The sequence below is a fragment of the Cetorhinus maximus genome, chromosome 21 (genome assembly GCF_964194155.1).
Source record: "Cetorhinus maximus chromosome 21, sCetMax3.hap1.1, whole genome shotgun sequence".
NCBI classification, from domain to species: Eukaryota; Metazoa; Chordata; class Chondrichthyes; order Lamniformes; family Cetorhinidae; genus Cetorhinus; species Cetorhinus maximus.
In genome coordinates this window covers 23,201,950-23,217,798 of record NC_135899.1, presented here as the reverse complement: position 1 = coordinate 23,217,798, position 15,849 = coordinate 23,201,950, and positions in this window count along the sequence as shown.

Here is a 15,849-nt window from a genome sequence, read left to right as displayed (position 1 = left end):
TCAACAGCTTTGCTACGATCCATGTGGACTACATCAAATGCGCTACCTGATCGGCACTCAACGTTGCCTCCTCAAAACGTTCACAAAAGTTTGGCCTATTTCTATTGCTTAAATTGAAGTGATATTGGAGACTTATCTTCCCACATTCTAGCTCTATGATATATCTGTATAATATGCCGTCTTAGTCGCCATCAGTCAAGGAAACTGGATGAAATTCAATTGGGCCGTGGTGCAGAATGGGCGCAGCTTGCTTAGCACTCCGTCTTTCATCCTAAGAATCTCAATTTTTCCTCTTTTGGCATTAATTCCATCTATCACTATTGCGTCCAACTATACAGAGGCCGAGAATGCCTTTGTTTTGAGCTTTGTACCGGACCTCCCAAAGCCTTTCAATCTGCAAGGCAGAAGTCAAGATTGTGAAGGTACACTAGCTTCTTGCTTGTATTCGTGAAGCTGCAGAAACACCGAAGAAACTTCACATCATCCAAAACAAAACTCCAAGCTTAAATAGCTTCCCAATCAGCGCCTTGAACATTCACTTCCTCAACCACTGCCACACTTTGGTCGCAATGCATCTCCTCTAAAAGGTGTATTGTAACAACACGTTGAGGCTCCTTCCAAACACATAACCTGCAGCAACTTGACAAACATGGAGCCAATAGCATTTGCAAGTTCCCCTCCAAGTCACACAGCACTCTGAACCGGAATCATTGCGCCTTTTCTTCACTATCCCTGGAGCAAAATTCGGGAACTCCGTCCCTAGCAGCACCGTGGGCGTAGGTCCACAAAATTGAATAAGCTGATCGCCCCAACCCCCACTCATTCTGGTTTCTCTTTTACTTTTAATAGGAGCAATATCCTTTCTGTACTGATACAACAAAATCTGTATATAGTATTCCTAAGAAAGAGAATCAATTTTTCGACAGTCTATGAAACTAACTATATGTTGTAACTAGTCGAATTTGGCACGTTCAAAACAAAGACATTAACTCCAGGTATATCATTAGAATCAATTGTCACGAGCAGAGATCTGAAATTCCCGCTTAATGAGATAATTTCTAAAAAAAAGTAGCCAACGCAAATTGAAATGGAAAAAAATGAACTCTCTTAATGTTTCTTGAATGAAATTGAAGCAACAAGTATATGGAGAATGTGTGCGAAATTACAGCAAAATATATAGAAAATATGTTATAAATTACAGCAACAAATATATCGAGAATGTGTTAGAAATTACTGTAAAAACTATACAGAGAATGTGTTAGAAATTACAGCAAAAAATATATAGAGAATGTGTTATAAATGATTTAAGTAGTAGGTTTAGCTCACTGTCTTGGCTTAATACTCACCTTTTAATAACCCCAATTCTAATGATTTACCTGAAATCCTAACCACTTAACACGAAGATAACAGGCTATGATTCAGATTTTTAGAAAGGTCTTCTTGAAAGTAATCATATCCTCTTAATTTCTTTTATGTAGACGGGTAGAATTTATTCTGATTAATACCACTTATGCTTTTTGCATATTTATTGGAGGGAGTAATGTTTCATTAAAACCAATAATGCCTATCCTTAATTTAGGCCTTAGTGGCATCCGTTGTAAGGATCTGACCTCTATTCTTACTATTCTTGGGCTGTAGAATTTCTCTTTATGTCGTTGTGCATGCGCCCGTGTTCATTTTGCGTTTTATAGAAAACCACCCTAAAGCAACTGTGCTTTTTCAGCATGTTTTGTTATGTTAAAAACGCTGTAACTGCTATAGCCTCTTTTACTTACCTTGCTGTTTTCTGAGTCGATTGAGTTCTGCACGGAAAGCATGCAAATAATGAAAAAACAACTAAAAAAAAAATGGAGCACTTAAACGTCAAGGCTTCTTTTCTCAAAGATTTTACAATCGACGTGGACTGTTAAATAAGCAGCTTAGCGATTTCTGGACGTGAAAACCTGCCTGCATCGATAGCGCTCAACGGGTTCATAGCAAATCGGCAGAACTTTCAAAGCACGTTCCATTAATAATGCAAACGAAAATCAGATGAACTGTAACTGGGCTGTTGATGCACTGTGAACCAATTGCACGGTACTGGCGGAGATCAGTTTTATAGCTTCCATTTTTTAATGTCAGCATCTAGGGTGTCCCTCTAAAACTTATTCCTGAAGTGTATGCAATCAGGACAAAGCGAAATCAAATATTCCTTCTGTTCTCTGCGGTCAGTTCTTCCACTAAAACATAAGAACATAAGAAATCAGAGCAAAAGCAGGGCATTTGGCCCCTCGAGCCTGTTCTGCAATTCAATAAGATCACGGCGGATCTGATTTATAGCCTTAAACCTGCCTGCCCCCATAACATTGCTCCCCAGTAAAATCTGCCTAAGTCAGCCTTGGATATACTTCATAACCTGGGCTCCGCGGCTCTCTGGGACAAAGACTTCCCAATGTTAATGGCTCCCTGCGAGAAGACATTCCTACTCATCGCTGTCTTATTTAGGAGGCCCCTTATTTTGCAATTGTGATCCCGTAAATTTTGGATTCCCCAAGAGGGAACGTTCTCATCATCTATCTTGTCAAGCTCCCTCAGAATCTTATATGTTTCAATAAGACCACGTTTTATTCTTCCAAACTCCAATGAGTATAGGCTCAAACTGCTCGACAGTTTCCACAAGACAACCCCTTCTTCACAGGAATCAAACTAGTGAACCTTCTCTAAACTGCTTTCAATGCAATTATGCCCCTCCTTAAACAAGAAGGCCAAAACTGAACGAATTACTCTTAGTGTGGCATCACCAATTGCCTGTACAGTTGTAAGAAAACTTCCCTATTTTTATCCAAACCCTTTTGCAATAAAAACCAGCATTCCATTTGCCTTGTTAAATACTTACTATACCCGCATGCCAACTTTTTCTGTGTCACATATGAGGGCACCCAGATCCTTTCATACCGCATTCTGCAGTCTCTCTCCATTTGAAGATTCTGCTTTCAATTCCGCACCAAAATGGGCAACCTCACATTTTCCCACATTATGCTCCATCTGCCAAATTTTCATCTACCCATGTAATGCATGTATATCCCTTTTCAGACTCTTTGTGTTCACCTCATGACATGATTTCTTACCTACTTTTGCATCGTCAGAAAATTTGACCACAACACACCCTTCATTCAAGTAATTAATTTCGATCGCCAATAATTGAGGCTCTATCTTTAATTGCTATCGGGCTCCACTAGTTACGGTTTGCCAACCAGAAAATGGTTTATTCATCTCGACTTGTGTACTAACTTATGTGGCAATTTAACCGAATTACTTCTGGATAAACAAATACACTATAGTGGCTCATTTTATTCATTTTGCTTGTGATATCCTCAAATAACTCTAATAGATTTGTCAAACGCGATTTTCCCTTCATATAACCACGTTGATTCTGTTTGATTATATTTTTAGTTTCTTAATGGCCCGCAACTACTCCCTTAATAATGGATTCCAACATTCTATCAACGATATGGGTTAGGCTAACTACCCTACAATTTCTAGCTCTCTGTCTCTGTCCTTTCTTGAATAGTGGAGTTGCATTTGCAGTTTTCCAATCCACTTGGACCTGTCCAAGATCTATGGAACTTTTCTGGATTATGACCAATTCTTCCACTTTCTGTGCAGCCATTTCTTTTATGATTTAAAAAAATTTCTCGGCCTTCTTGTCTACAGCCCATCTTCACAGCATTGTGCTTTCTTTCTTTCAATTTGATACCATCCTTAATTTCCTAAGTTAGCTATGGAGGGTGCATCTTTATTGTAGAGTCTTTCTTTTTCTATGGAATGTATCTTGGTTGAGAGTTATAAAATGTAGGCTTAAACATTTTCCACTACATCTTTACTGTCTTATCTTTTAACATATTTTCCCATTTCACTGTGGGAAACTCTGCATTTATACTTTTGTAATTGTCTTTAGTTAAGTTTAAGGCTCTAGTTTCATATTCAAGTTTCTCACCCCCAAAATGAATGCGAAATTTAATCATGTAATGGATATGTTTGCTTGGAGGATCCTTTGCCATAAGATAATTAATTAATCCTGCCTAACTACACATTACCAGATCCAAAATAGTCTGTTAACTGGTTGGTTCCGGAACGTATTGATCTAAGAAGTTGTCCCAGATACAATCTATGAACTCATCCCCAAGGCCACCCTTGATTACTTTATTTGTCCAATCAATGTGAAGATTAAAATCATCCAGGCTAATTAGAAGGCCGCGTTATTTATTAATTTATGCACTGTGTTACAGTGTGGCTACTGTTAGGGGGCCTATGAACTACTCCCATCTGTCAGGCCTTTCCCTTGTTATTTCTTATCTATACTTATACTGATTCTGCATCTTGATATCTCAAACTAAGGTAATTTGCACTGTACTGACCTCACCCTTTGATAACAGAGGTACCCCATCTCCTTTCTCTTAATTCTTACTCTTCCTAGATGTAAAATCCCCTTGAGCATTCAGTTCCCAACCTTGATCACTTTGCAACCATACCTCTGCAAAGGCTATCATATCATATCGATTTATTTCTATTTCTCTCTGTGCTATCATTTTATCAGTTTTGGTACGAATTATGCATGCATTCAGCTAAAGGCCCTTAATTCTCTTCATTTGCCATTTTCCCTATTCTGATCCTTTTTGCTGGTGCACTTTTGGGTTATTTACGTTCTGTCCTTTCCCATCACACTCTAGTTATCATTCTCCATATCGCTATTCTGTAATATTGTCTACTTTGTTCTAATTACATTTCTAAAATTTGCCTCACGTGAACCCACGCCCCAATATTTACTTCAGAGCCCTCTCTAGGGCTAATTCGCGAGGACGCTCGTCTCAGGGGCTTTCAGCTGCATCCAATTAGCTTCAAAACTTTTTTAGTGCTAGATTACATTTTCTCATCGAGAAACATCACCAAAATATTACATATTTAAATTCTTACAAGATCGTTACGGATGGCTTTCTCATCTCCTACCTCTAACTGACAATTCCGTGAACTGAACACAGGTTTACTGAAGCAAAATATCACGTCGATTAATTTGCTTCGTTGGTGCTGAAACACCGCACATTTCTACGTATAGCCTGGTCGGAAATTGATTTTCAAATGAAATATTCTAAATGGAATAATGTTTCTTTAGCGTGCTTCATTCGGTGATGCGAGTTAGACGTGCCCTTCCCCCATTAGCAGTAACTCCACTTTTAGAAGCATGATGAATCAAATTCAGGAGAACGTGTGAATAAAGTTCTAAAGCTGAATTTTATTATTGACGACTTTGCTGGAAGATTCCTTTGTCCAGCAGCTTTAACGTTGCATTGAACTGTTTCATCTGCTAATTGCGTATAACCAAATACAAGTACTAACTTTTAAGAACCGAGATACTTTGTGCAGAAGCCTGCACACATTGTTAACTCCTTGGCCGTGCTCTGTAGAACTGCAGGAACTTTAGTAGCCAATCGTTAGGCAGAATAATTCAACTTGCCTCTGAAAAAAAAACCCCAGCCATTCTCTTTAGGCGTCATGAGATAGCTGAGAAACTATCTAAATGTATTGGAAACTAAGATACCAACAGACAGATGAGATCATAATGATGTGCTCAAACTTGGAATATGTTCACTAAATATATTCGCTGCAATGCTTGTGGTTCACATTTGTGAATGATATGGAGCAAAAAGTTAAGAACGCCCTTTGGTTGGTTCTGATGAAAGGTCACGACGTGAAACTTTAACCTATTTCGCCCTCCCCAGATCTTGCCAGGCCTGCTGAGTACCTCTGGTATTTTCTGTTTTTATTGCAATAAAATTAAGTATCGGGAGAGATGTGAAACGAGCTCATGGTTCGCTATTACCTCTCTTAAGCACCTGCATAAAGTCAAAATCAAATCCACGTTGTGTTCGCATTTGGAACTCCATGGAAGAAATGAATCAAAAGCAAAAAACAGTTTTACCTTCATCTTTCAAAAGCAATAGTTGCTCTGGAAGAGAGGACACACAGGGCAGAAAAGGAATGAGACAACCCGGTGAAGTATCCTTAAGTGCAATCTAAAGTTCCTCTCTTGCTCATGTAACACCGGTCACTTAATTAGGGTTTCTAAATCAGGTTTTTTTTTTTAACTTCAGGGAAGCATAGAAACGCAGGACACAGAAGAAGGCTACTCCACCCATCGAATCTCTACTGGCTTCTTCGAAAGGCAATTATCCCAATTGACCCACTTATACCGTGTCCATGCATTTTTTTTCCATACAGTAGTTATCTAATTCCTTTTCAAACATTACTGTTGGATTTGCATTCACCATACTATCAGCTAGCCCCTTCCAACTCGTTGCATAACAAAGGTCTCTTGTTGCCTCTGACTCTTTCGTCAATTACCTTAAAGCTGTGTCCTATGGTAATTGATATGCTAACCATTGCAAACTGTTTCTTCATGCAAAACGTTCATAATTTTAAACACATCTACCAAATCTCCCTTAGCCTCTGTACTGGAAGGAGGATAACTTTTTCAGTATTTCCAGTCTATCCACGTAACTCCAGCCCATTATCCCTGGAGGTATTCTCGTAAATGTCTTCTGTACTGTCTCCCTGTCCTTCCTAAAGTGTCTTGCCTAAAATTGAACACGATGTTCCAGCTGGGGCCGAACTCATGCTTCATGTAAGCTAAACATAACTTACTGGCTTTTATTCTATATAACTATTTTTAATCCCAGGATCCCATGTAATTGGTTAGCCTGTTTCTGTCGCCTTTAAAGATCTATGCACAAACACGGAAGATATCTCTGCTCCTGCACCTCTTTGAAATTGTTCCATTTAGTTTGTTTTGCCTATTCTCATTATTCGTACAAAAATATATCATCTCGCAATTCCCTGCATTGAATTTCATCTACTTTGTTCCCGCCCACTCCACCAGCTTGCCTATGTCCTCTTGAAGTCTATTACATTTTTCCTCACCGCACTTCCAAGTTTTGCATCACCTGCAATTTTCTAAATTGTGCTGTGCACACCAAGTACAAGTCATTAAAGTATACCAAAAAACAGCACTAGCGCAAGCACCTGTGAAACGCAATGTATAACTCCCTAGAGATCCAAAAAAGCTGCGTACAATAACTCTATTTTCATCCTACTCTGTAATGCATTCGTCATGTAGGGAGCTCTGGCTTTGGTTGCCCTCGCTTAACCCATGAGAGAACATACCTAGACTATACTGCAAGCATCTATGATTGTTCCATTATATTTCTGCTTGCCAGTCTGACTGAATTTTTCCAGGGCAAGATCCTTCCTGAATTCACTGAAAAGAGCTCTCCTCTAGTTCATGGCTGTTTTATCCTAGATTGGCCCTTGTTCTTCTTACTAACTAACCTAAGTCTATCGCATTATGACCAGATTTCCATAATGCCACCTCCCTCCAGCCCCCACTATAACGTTCTCTACTTGACCACCCAGGACTAGATTGAGCAACGCCTCCTGTCTTGCTGGACAGGAAAACTGATTAAGAATGCTCTCCTGCGGACACTTCAGAAATCCCGCCCCCATCCCCAGTCATCAGTAAAGACAAGGCACCATTCAATACTGGAGTGGTTGAAGTCACCCATTATTAATACTCTATATTTATGCATTTCCCAGTAATGTTCTTGCAAATCTGTTCCTCTACTCCTTCCCATTCGATGTATTATACAACATTTCAAGCAGCGTAATGGCTCCTGTATTACATTTTCAATGTCCTCCCTGTGAAAATGCTCTATTTGGCTAGCAACATTTTATGTTGGGTGTAGCGGCCCTTCCTGTATTTCAAAAGAAGTCAAAAAGAATTTCAGCTCTGTGATAACATAGAAATGCATTTTATATTGCTGCAGTTACAATTTCACTGGAATTGAAGTAAACTTCATGTGGAAATTTATAGCGGAGTCAACTTTGGTGTCTTTGAGGAGAGGGGCATGATATAATGAGATGAGAGAAAGGTTTAAATATCCAGTGAATAACTGGTTTGTGAGTCCACACACCATTTCCTGCAAATATATGCTCTATTCTTGATTTTTAAAAAAATCATGATTAAACAGACTGACATTTTAATTGGCATGAATATATCATTGCGGACATCGAAGAAAATTCAATATCTTTGATTCAACCACGAGATTGTCTGAAACCATGCAGGTGCGTTTAAAATAGTAATCTCCTGGTAGTGTAAATAGCACACTAGATCTTACCAACACCCTCCATAATTTGTTGTAATTTCTGTAGTTCTGTAAACAAGCGTGTGTTGTTCAGTTTCGGGCATTTTACAGCAGGCACAAGCATTATAAGATCTTTCCGATTGTAGAGGCTAAAGAGCACAATTGTCCACGGCCTAGCACTAGCAAACGGTACGGAGTTCACTACAAACCCTCCAGAAAATTAAGCTCAAATTGTCACTCCAATGCAGTGTCGAGGGAGAGATGCAAATTCAAAGGTACTATCATTCGAGTGAAACATCAAAACTTAACTTTATCTGCATCTTTTGGGGGAACATAAATTACCAGCTGGTATTAGTTCAGGGAAGAACGGGCAATTATTACCAGTGTCTTGGCTAATATTCATCTCTCAATCAACATTATTAAACGTTTTATATGGTCATTATCGCATTGCTGGTTGTGGGAGCTTGCTGTGTGCAATATTGATAGTGCTTCCGACTTCACAGATGTGGCTACATTTCAAAAGTGCTACCGTGGATCTGAAGCACTTTGGGACTTCCTGGGGTCGTGCAAGGTGCTATATTTATGTAAGTTGATTCTTTCTTTCATTCCAGGGGACATTAATGTCCGAAGAGGGAAACGGCGGGCAGCTCCATTGCTATTTTTGGTTTTAATTGCTGTTACTAAGAGGTAGAGTCTTCAAAAACACTCTTGCCCCCCACCCCCTACGAGTTATTTTATTCTCCAGTGGGAGATGTTCCTAATTTATACCAAAAGCTATTGCTGGGCATATTGCTGATAAACAATATGCAATATATGCTTCCCGGAAGTCAGCACAGCATAATTGCATAAAGACTAAAGAAAACAACCCCCAAAAATGTCACACCGTCAGTTGAAAGTGATGCTGCAGCTTTTGGCGGAAACGTAATGTCACTGGGCTAGTAATATAATGCCCCAGGCTAATGCTCTGCGGACTCGGTCCCGATCCCACCATGGCAGCTGATGGAATTCAAATTCGATTAATAGATGGAACTGAAAACTCGTCTCCGTAATGATGTCGACAGTTGTAAAAACCCATCTGGTTCACTAATGCCCTTTATAAATGGTTTTCAGAGTGCAGGCCCACAGCATTTTGATTGCCTCTTAACCAGAAATAGGCTAGCAAGCTATTTAGTTCAAGCCCAGTTACGGACGGGCAGCAAATGCTGTCCTTGCCAGGGATGCCCACATCCCATGAGAGAATAAAGAAAAAAATAATAATCGCAACATCAAATGAAAGAAAAAGGCAAGAAATATTTCACCTGTTCGAGCTTCATTCAATTTCTCGTCTGCAAAATGAAGGGAGCAAAGCATAATGCTAGCCATGCACACGGAGAGCAAGTGCCAGTTTTACTTAAGCATTTGATTACAATGGAAATAAAATGACATGGAACAGAGCATGTAGCATCATTTTCACTGGTATGATATGGTTGGACATGATACAAGTTGCAAATTACACAAGTGGTTCTAATAAGTAACGAGTGTGTCTGAAAGATGTTATAAAACTAGGACGAAATTGCGAAGAGCTTTGGATTTTCTGGGGCTACTTGTACACATACTTATTCAGAAAAGGAAGTGTCTTCTTGCAACAAGTGCTCAATAGATTCTATCGGCGTACCTTTCATTATTGAATTACTCACCATCGGTTTTCTTATGGTCGTACAACTCTATAAGATTAATAATCATTATGATAATCAGAATCATCATCATTAACATTAATTAGTTGATCGTTCCCTAGCAATGTACGTGGGTAAAAGGAAAAGTGAAAATTCATCTGCATAGTTTTGTAACCTGTACTGTTTCAATGTATACTCGCTTTATTCTATGTAAAGCCCGGAAGCACTCCTTTTTGCTGTCCTCTCTGCCTGCTACTCTTACACCATTTCTCTACCTCCATATTGGTATTAGGTTTCCTTTATCTGTTTTCATTAACTTTTTGTATTTTACATTGTCATTAACCATGTTTATCTACATCCATCCTTAAATGTGTGCCTTTCTTCTTCTTCAATTCTTCTCATCTCAACCTCTTGCATTCTCCTTGTGATTGCGGCAAAATATTCTGACCCTATGTTGAAGGAAATCCATTGGTGAAGATACTTGGGCCGAGGACACTGCCCTGAGACAGTATTGTAGCAATGCCCTTGGGCTGGAATAATGGCCTCAACTACCACAACCATCTTGCTTTGTGCTAGGTATGACACCAACCAATAGAGGGGTTCCTCCAACTACTCATTGACTTTAACTTTTCTCCGCCATTCATGGCTACATAGCTATCTCCATAATGTTCGACGGCTTTTCATACATCGAGTCCTGGTGAGCCTCAATTGCAGCGTGACTTTAGAGGTTTAGTCAAAATTTTTTGATCCTAACTCCAATTGCACAGTTGCTTGGTGAATCTGAAGAAGGCGATGTGCAACTTGAGGATTTGGACTGATTTTTAAACCCCCTAAACCGAGCCATTGCAATTTCATTTACTCCACTCTGCAGCTATAAATACCTTCACCCGTCCTTTTATATTGCCCCAGCTGAACTGCAATTCTTTTCTTGCCCAGGACTTCTGAATATAAATGAAGTTTTCTTCCAACTGTACTACGACCAGCTTATTTCTCACTGACTTCTCATTCAGTGACCTGTTATTATTGATTTTATTGGACTCCATGTTAACATTCACTATCTGAGTAACATGAACTGCATTTTCTAGTCCCGCTGGGGACGAGGACAGCGGTACATGGTGAATGAAGCTATCAGAGTCGAGGCATGCTGTTTTTCCAACGGCTCTCCGGGTGCTTAACAGTGTCACAGGGCAGGTGGGAGGGAGAAGCTGAGATCCCACTCGATCCATTAGGAAGACCAGATAACAGCATTAAAGAACTCATTGTGAGCTTGTTAAGGGTCATGTTCTGATTTTGACAGGGGCGCACGGGATGCACATGCTGCATTGCGCACACCTGCTGAGTGTGGGCGGACACCATCTCTTGAATAGATGCCTGCTCGTCCCGTCTACGAGGGCCCCAGACAAAGGCACGGATGCAAGACAACCGAAGCCCTGTGCTCACTAAGACAACCTCTGAGCAGGTCATCAGCCTTCTGACGATTCGGTTCTGGTGCCTTGGCCAGTCGGATGGAGCCCTGCAATGCACACTTGCAAGTGTCTCACTCATTGCCATCGTCTGCCATGTACTGCATAACATGGCCCTCTGGAGAGGTGTGGACCTGAATATACAGAGGCTCTGGAAGTATGCAGCTCATCGGAGGAAGAGAAGGAGCAGGACGTGGAAGAGGAGGAGGAAGAGGAGATGATGGGAAAAGATGCAAAAGACCGAGGTGCCCCAGTTGCACAAAGGTGTGGCCAGGTCTGGCGCCGAGCTTGAGGGACCGTGTCAGGACTTCCATTTAAGTCACAGCATAGAAAGTGTGCACTGTTGCCGCTAATGAAGGATGAAAGGATGAACAGCTGCCCAGAGTTCTTACCATCACCGTTGATGTACCGTTGTCATTCTTCAGTACTCCACACCTCTTTCTTGTCCAACGATTAATGAAAGGACACTCATACATCTGGATTTAATTGCCAATATTTACGTGGTGCTCATAAAAGAAAATAATGTACAGTTGCAGATAGAAAACACCCCCATGAACCACCCAGTGCTCGACACAGTGCAGAGACCTCTGCACTTAGCATGGTGCTCCCCTTATAGACTCGATGGAGGCGGAAGGACCTCGCTCCCCTTTCAATGCCTGTCGCTGAGATGCACGTGGGGGTTGTTTTCATCGTGGAGGTGCTGGGGCAGTTTCCATCTCTAGGCTCTTCTGCATAGATGCTCCCTCTGTGAGAAGGGCTAAGGGTTTAGAAGAGGATTATGTCACCCCATGTAGCGGGAAAACCTCATTCCTCTCAGCGACATCCTCATCTCTTGCTGGCACTCCTATGGGTGGAGGGCAGCAGCAGCTGGGGCGCATCTGGCATCCCTCCAGGTATGTCTGCACCATCAGTGCCCCTGACTACTTCATGATAGATGGCGTCATCCTGTGTTTGTCAGTGCGCAGTTCTTTCGAGAACTCCAGGTGCTGATGCAAATTGCTCTCCATGAGATTAGCCACTCTCTCAATGGAGGAGATCATGCGCTCGAATCCCGGAGTCATTGTGGTGCACACGAGCTGGATGTACTCCTCCATTTGGGCCCATGACCCCACATTGCCTAAGGGAACTCCAATATCTTTTTCTCCAGATCATTCCCCGCTTGTTTAGCTAGAGGCTCATTCCGGTAACTCTTGAGGGTCTGCATCCTTGTCCAGCTGAAAAAGTTTTTGCCTGTCCTCCTTTTCCGAGGGCATCACAAGCTGGCCCCACTTTTGGTACCTCCGAGGGCATCCTGCTGAATTCCCGGTGCCATCCTATATAACCACATGTGAGGTCCCAGCAACGTTACTGCACTGGCAGAGGGTGCGCCTGAAAGGTGTGATCGCGCCTCTTCGGAACCCTGCCGCTCTTGTCCTTGGGATAATAATGGTGATGGAGTTGGACTCGTTTCCTCAAGTTCTACACCTGTGGGAGACAGAGGAAGAGGCCATGATAACTAGTGTTGAGCTTCCCTACATACGAACATACGAAATAGAAGCAGGAGTAGGCTATTTGGCCCCTCGAGCCTGCTCCATCATTTGATAATTTCATGGCTGGTCTGATCGAGTCCTTAACTCTCCTTGCATTTTTATCCCCCTTTCCCTTTAAGTCGCTTATTAATCAATAACCTTTCTAACTCAGCCTTAATATATTCAACAAACCTACCTCCACTGCTCTGTGGGGAAGAGAACGAACGACCGTCTGAGATAAAAAAAAAGACCTCCTCCTCTCCATCTTAAAGGGGAGACTTGTAAAAACTGCTCCACCCTCGTTCTAGTATCTCCCACAAGCGGTAACATTCTTTCAGCATCCACCCTATAAAGTCACCTCAGGATGTTATATGCTTCAATAAGATCACCTCTCATTGTTCTACACTCCAATGCATACAGACCCGAACTGTCCAACCTTTCCTCCCCTTCATCCCTGGAAATAGTCGGGCGAATCTTCTCTCAACTGCTGCTAATACCATAGAGTGACAGGAAGGTTGAAGTAACGGAAATTCATGTTTAGTTGATTTGACTGGGATTAAGGGAAGAACTCAAAACGTTCTGATGTTTTGAAACGGGCATTTTCATGTTGACAGACCATTATAACCCCCACCCCTTGAAAGGAAACCCAGGCAGGAAGAATATCAGTAGCAAATTCCCGAAGCCTGAAATTGATCTGGGCTGTCAGTTTGAAATGGGATTCTACACTCTAGCTATTTTTGTGTTCCCTTAATTTTAACAAGAAAATAACCAGGCGCGGTGTTAATTTGGCATTGCCTGCTTTGCGCGACTGCCCAGAACCAGTTCACATCCTGTCAACTTTAGGTCTCCTCCGAGTTTGCAGGACGCGCTTCAAAATCAGATGGATTCTATTATGGGCCGTTAACTGCTTCGCTACTGCACCGGTTTCACATCCACAACACAATACATTACATCTTCATGTCCACCGAGTGGGATCAGCCAAATATCTTCCCGTCGTGGAATCCTCATGATCTTATTCCCATCGAGTAAAACGCCTTTGCTTCTATTTCCGATTGTGTCATGGATTCATGTTATGGCACTTCTGTTACATCCTCCTTTTCACGGTCCTTTTCTCATTCGGCCCTCATCTGGGTTTTCCCACCTCTTTCGACTGCCTTCAGTGAAAATGTCTGGAACTGCTTTTGTTTTACGCCAATTACGTCTCTGCCCCAAAGCTGCCTGCCCCTGCACTTCTTTTCTCACCTTTTGAATCTTTCGTTGGCCATGGGTGCATGTTGAACTTGTTGCCAAGGCTTAACACGGGCGTTACGGTTCAACCTCCCGTTTTGGAACCACCCTGCTTTAATTTTCATGTCAATTCTGTGAAAGATAATGCTGATTATGTGTACCACTTGCTTGCTAATAGTAGCAACACATCACAGGCCTAGCTTGCAATTATACGTGTAAGAGTATTGAGGCAATCTGTGCAGATGTTTGTGAAGTTTCCCTTTATTAATTGTGGCACTCGGAAATGCCTGCCGGGCCTCAAGCAAATGATTAATATCATTGTGCCTAAAGTAATTTCTTCAGTTCCCCATATCATTGGGAACGCAGGTTACGCCAACTGTTCACCGGAATTACGACAGTGCTCTAGAATTTTTATCGGCGGGGGCAGTTGACTAACAGTAACAAAATCAAGAAGCGCTGGAAAAGCTCAGCAGGCCTGACAGCATCTATGGAAAGAAAGACAGAGTTAACGTTTCGAGTCCGTATGACTTTTCTTCAGAGCTAAAGAGAAGTGAAGATATGGTGAAATATATACTGTTTAAGAGGGAGTGGGGTGGGACAGGTGAAGCTGGATAGAAGGTCAATGATAGGTGGAGGCAAAGGAGACATTGCGAAAGATGTCATAAACAAACGGTCGAAGGGGTGTTGGTGGTGGTAATACTGGCTAAAGGAGGTATTAATGGTGACATTAAGGGTAGAAAGCAGGATGAGCAAGTGACTGATGGCTCTGGAGGGGTTGGGGTGGGGGGATGGGACAGTGTGGGAAAAAAGATCGAAATAGGCTAAAAGGTGAGGATAAAACAATGAATAAAAATGGAAATAAATTTAAATAATAATAAAAATAGGTGGGAATATATATATATATATAAATTTAAAAAAATAAATTTTTGAAAAAAGGGGTGAGGATGGAGGAGAGAGTTGACTAATAGTGTTCTTGTAAAGTGTCTGTTATATGCCAAGCGCGGCTAGTGTGTTCCCGAACCATCCGCCAGTCATACGTGTAGATTTCTGTTCACGAACAACTGCATTAATGGAAACAATTGAATCGTTTCAGTTACCTTTGTCTTTTTGGTTGATTTTCCGTTCTGCAAAAACATTTGAAACCAGGGATATCAATAACATGAGGAGGAGTATATCAATCCCTATGACTATCAAAAAGATCAAAGGAAGAGGGTTAATTGGGTATTTTAAGCCTTAAGTAGATGGTATTAATTATACACAATTCTAACATTTTATATATGTCACCCTGTGACCGCAAGATGAGAGCATTAATAGATTTTTTTCGACTAGGGCTCCTGCGTTTGATCTTGCGCCTTGAGCGAGGGCGAAAAGGGAATTTGAAGCCCATTGACGGAGAAGTTATGATACTATACAAATAAGATTGTCATGTAATAATTCTACGGTTGCGCCGTGCTTTGTTGCAGAGTTACAGTGAGGAGACAGAATGATTATTGAAGAAAAAAAATTCTGTCTGTTAATCAATAATTAGTACCCCGTCTGCTTAGCAGGGCCAGCTAGAGTAACCAGTGAGCCCTTGTGAAATGAATAATCAAAGAAAATGTTCAGGGAGATTGGAGTGTTAATAGCAGCCAAAAGCTGCTAAGGGATGGGAGACCAGTGGGATTTGGGTAAAGCAGCTTTCAATAGATCCAAGGCGCATTTTGCACAGGAGATTTTGTTGTTGAGGAGATGAAAATTAGCGCGGCAAGGATTGATCTGAGGGGAATGAACCAGTGGGGAGTTAGTCAATAAAAGAGGAAACAGCTAATGGGAGGAAAGGCTATGC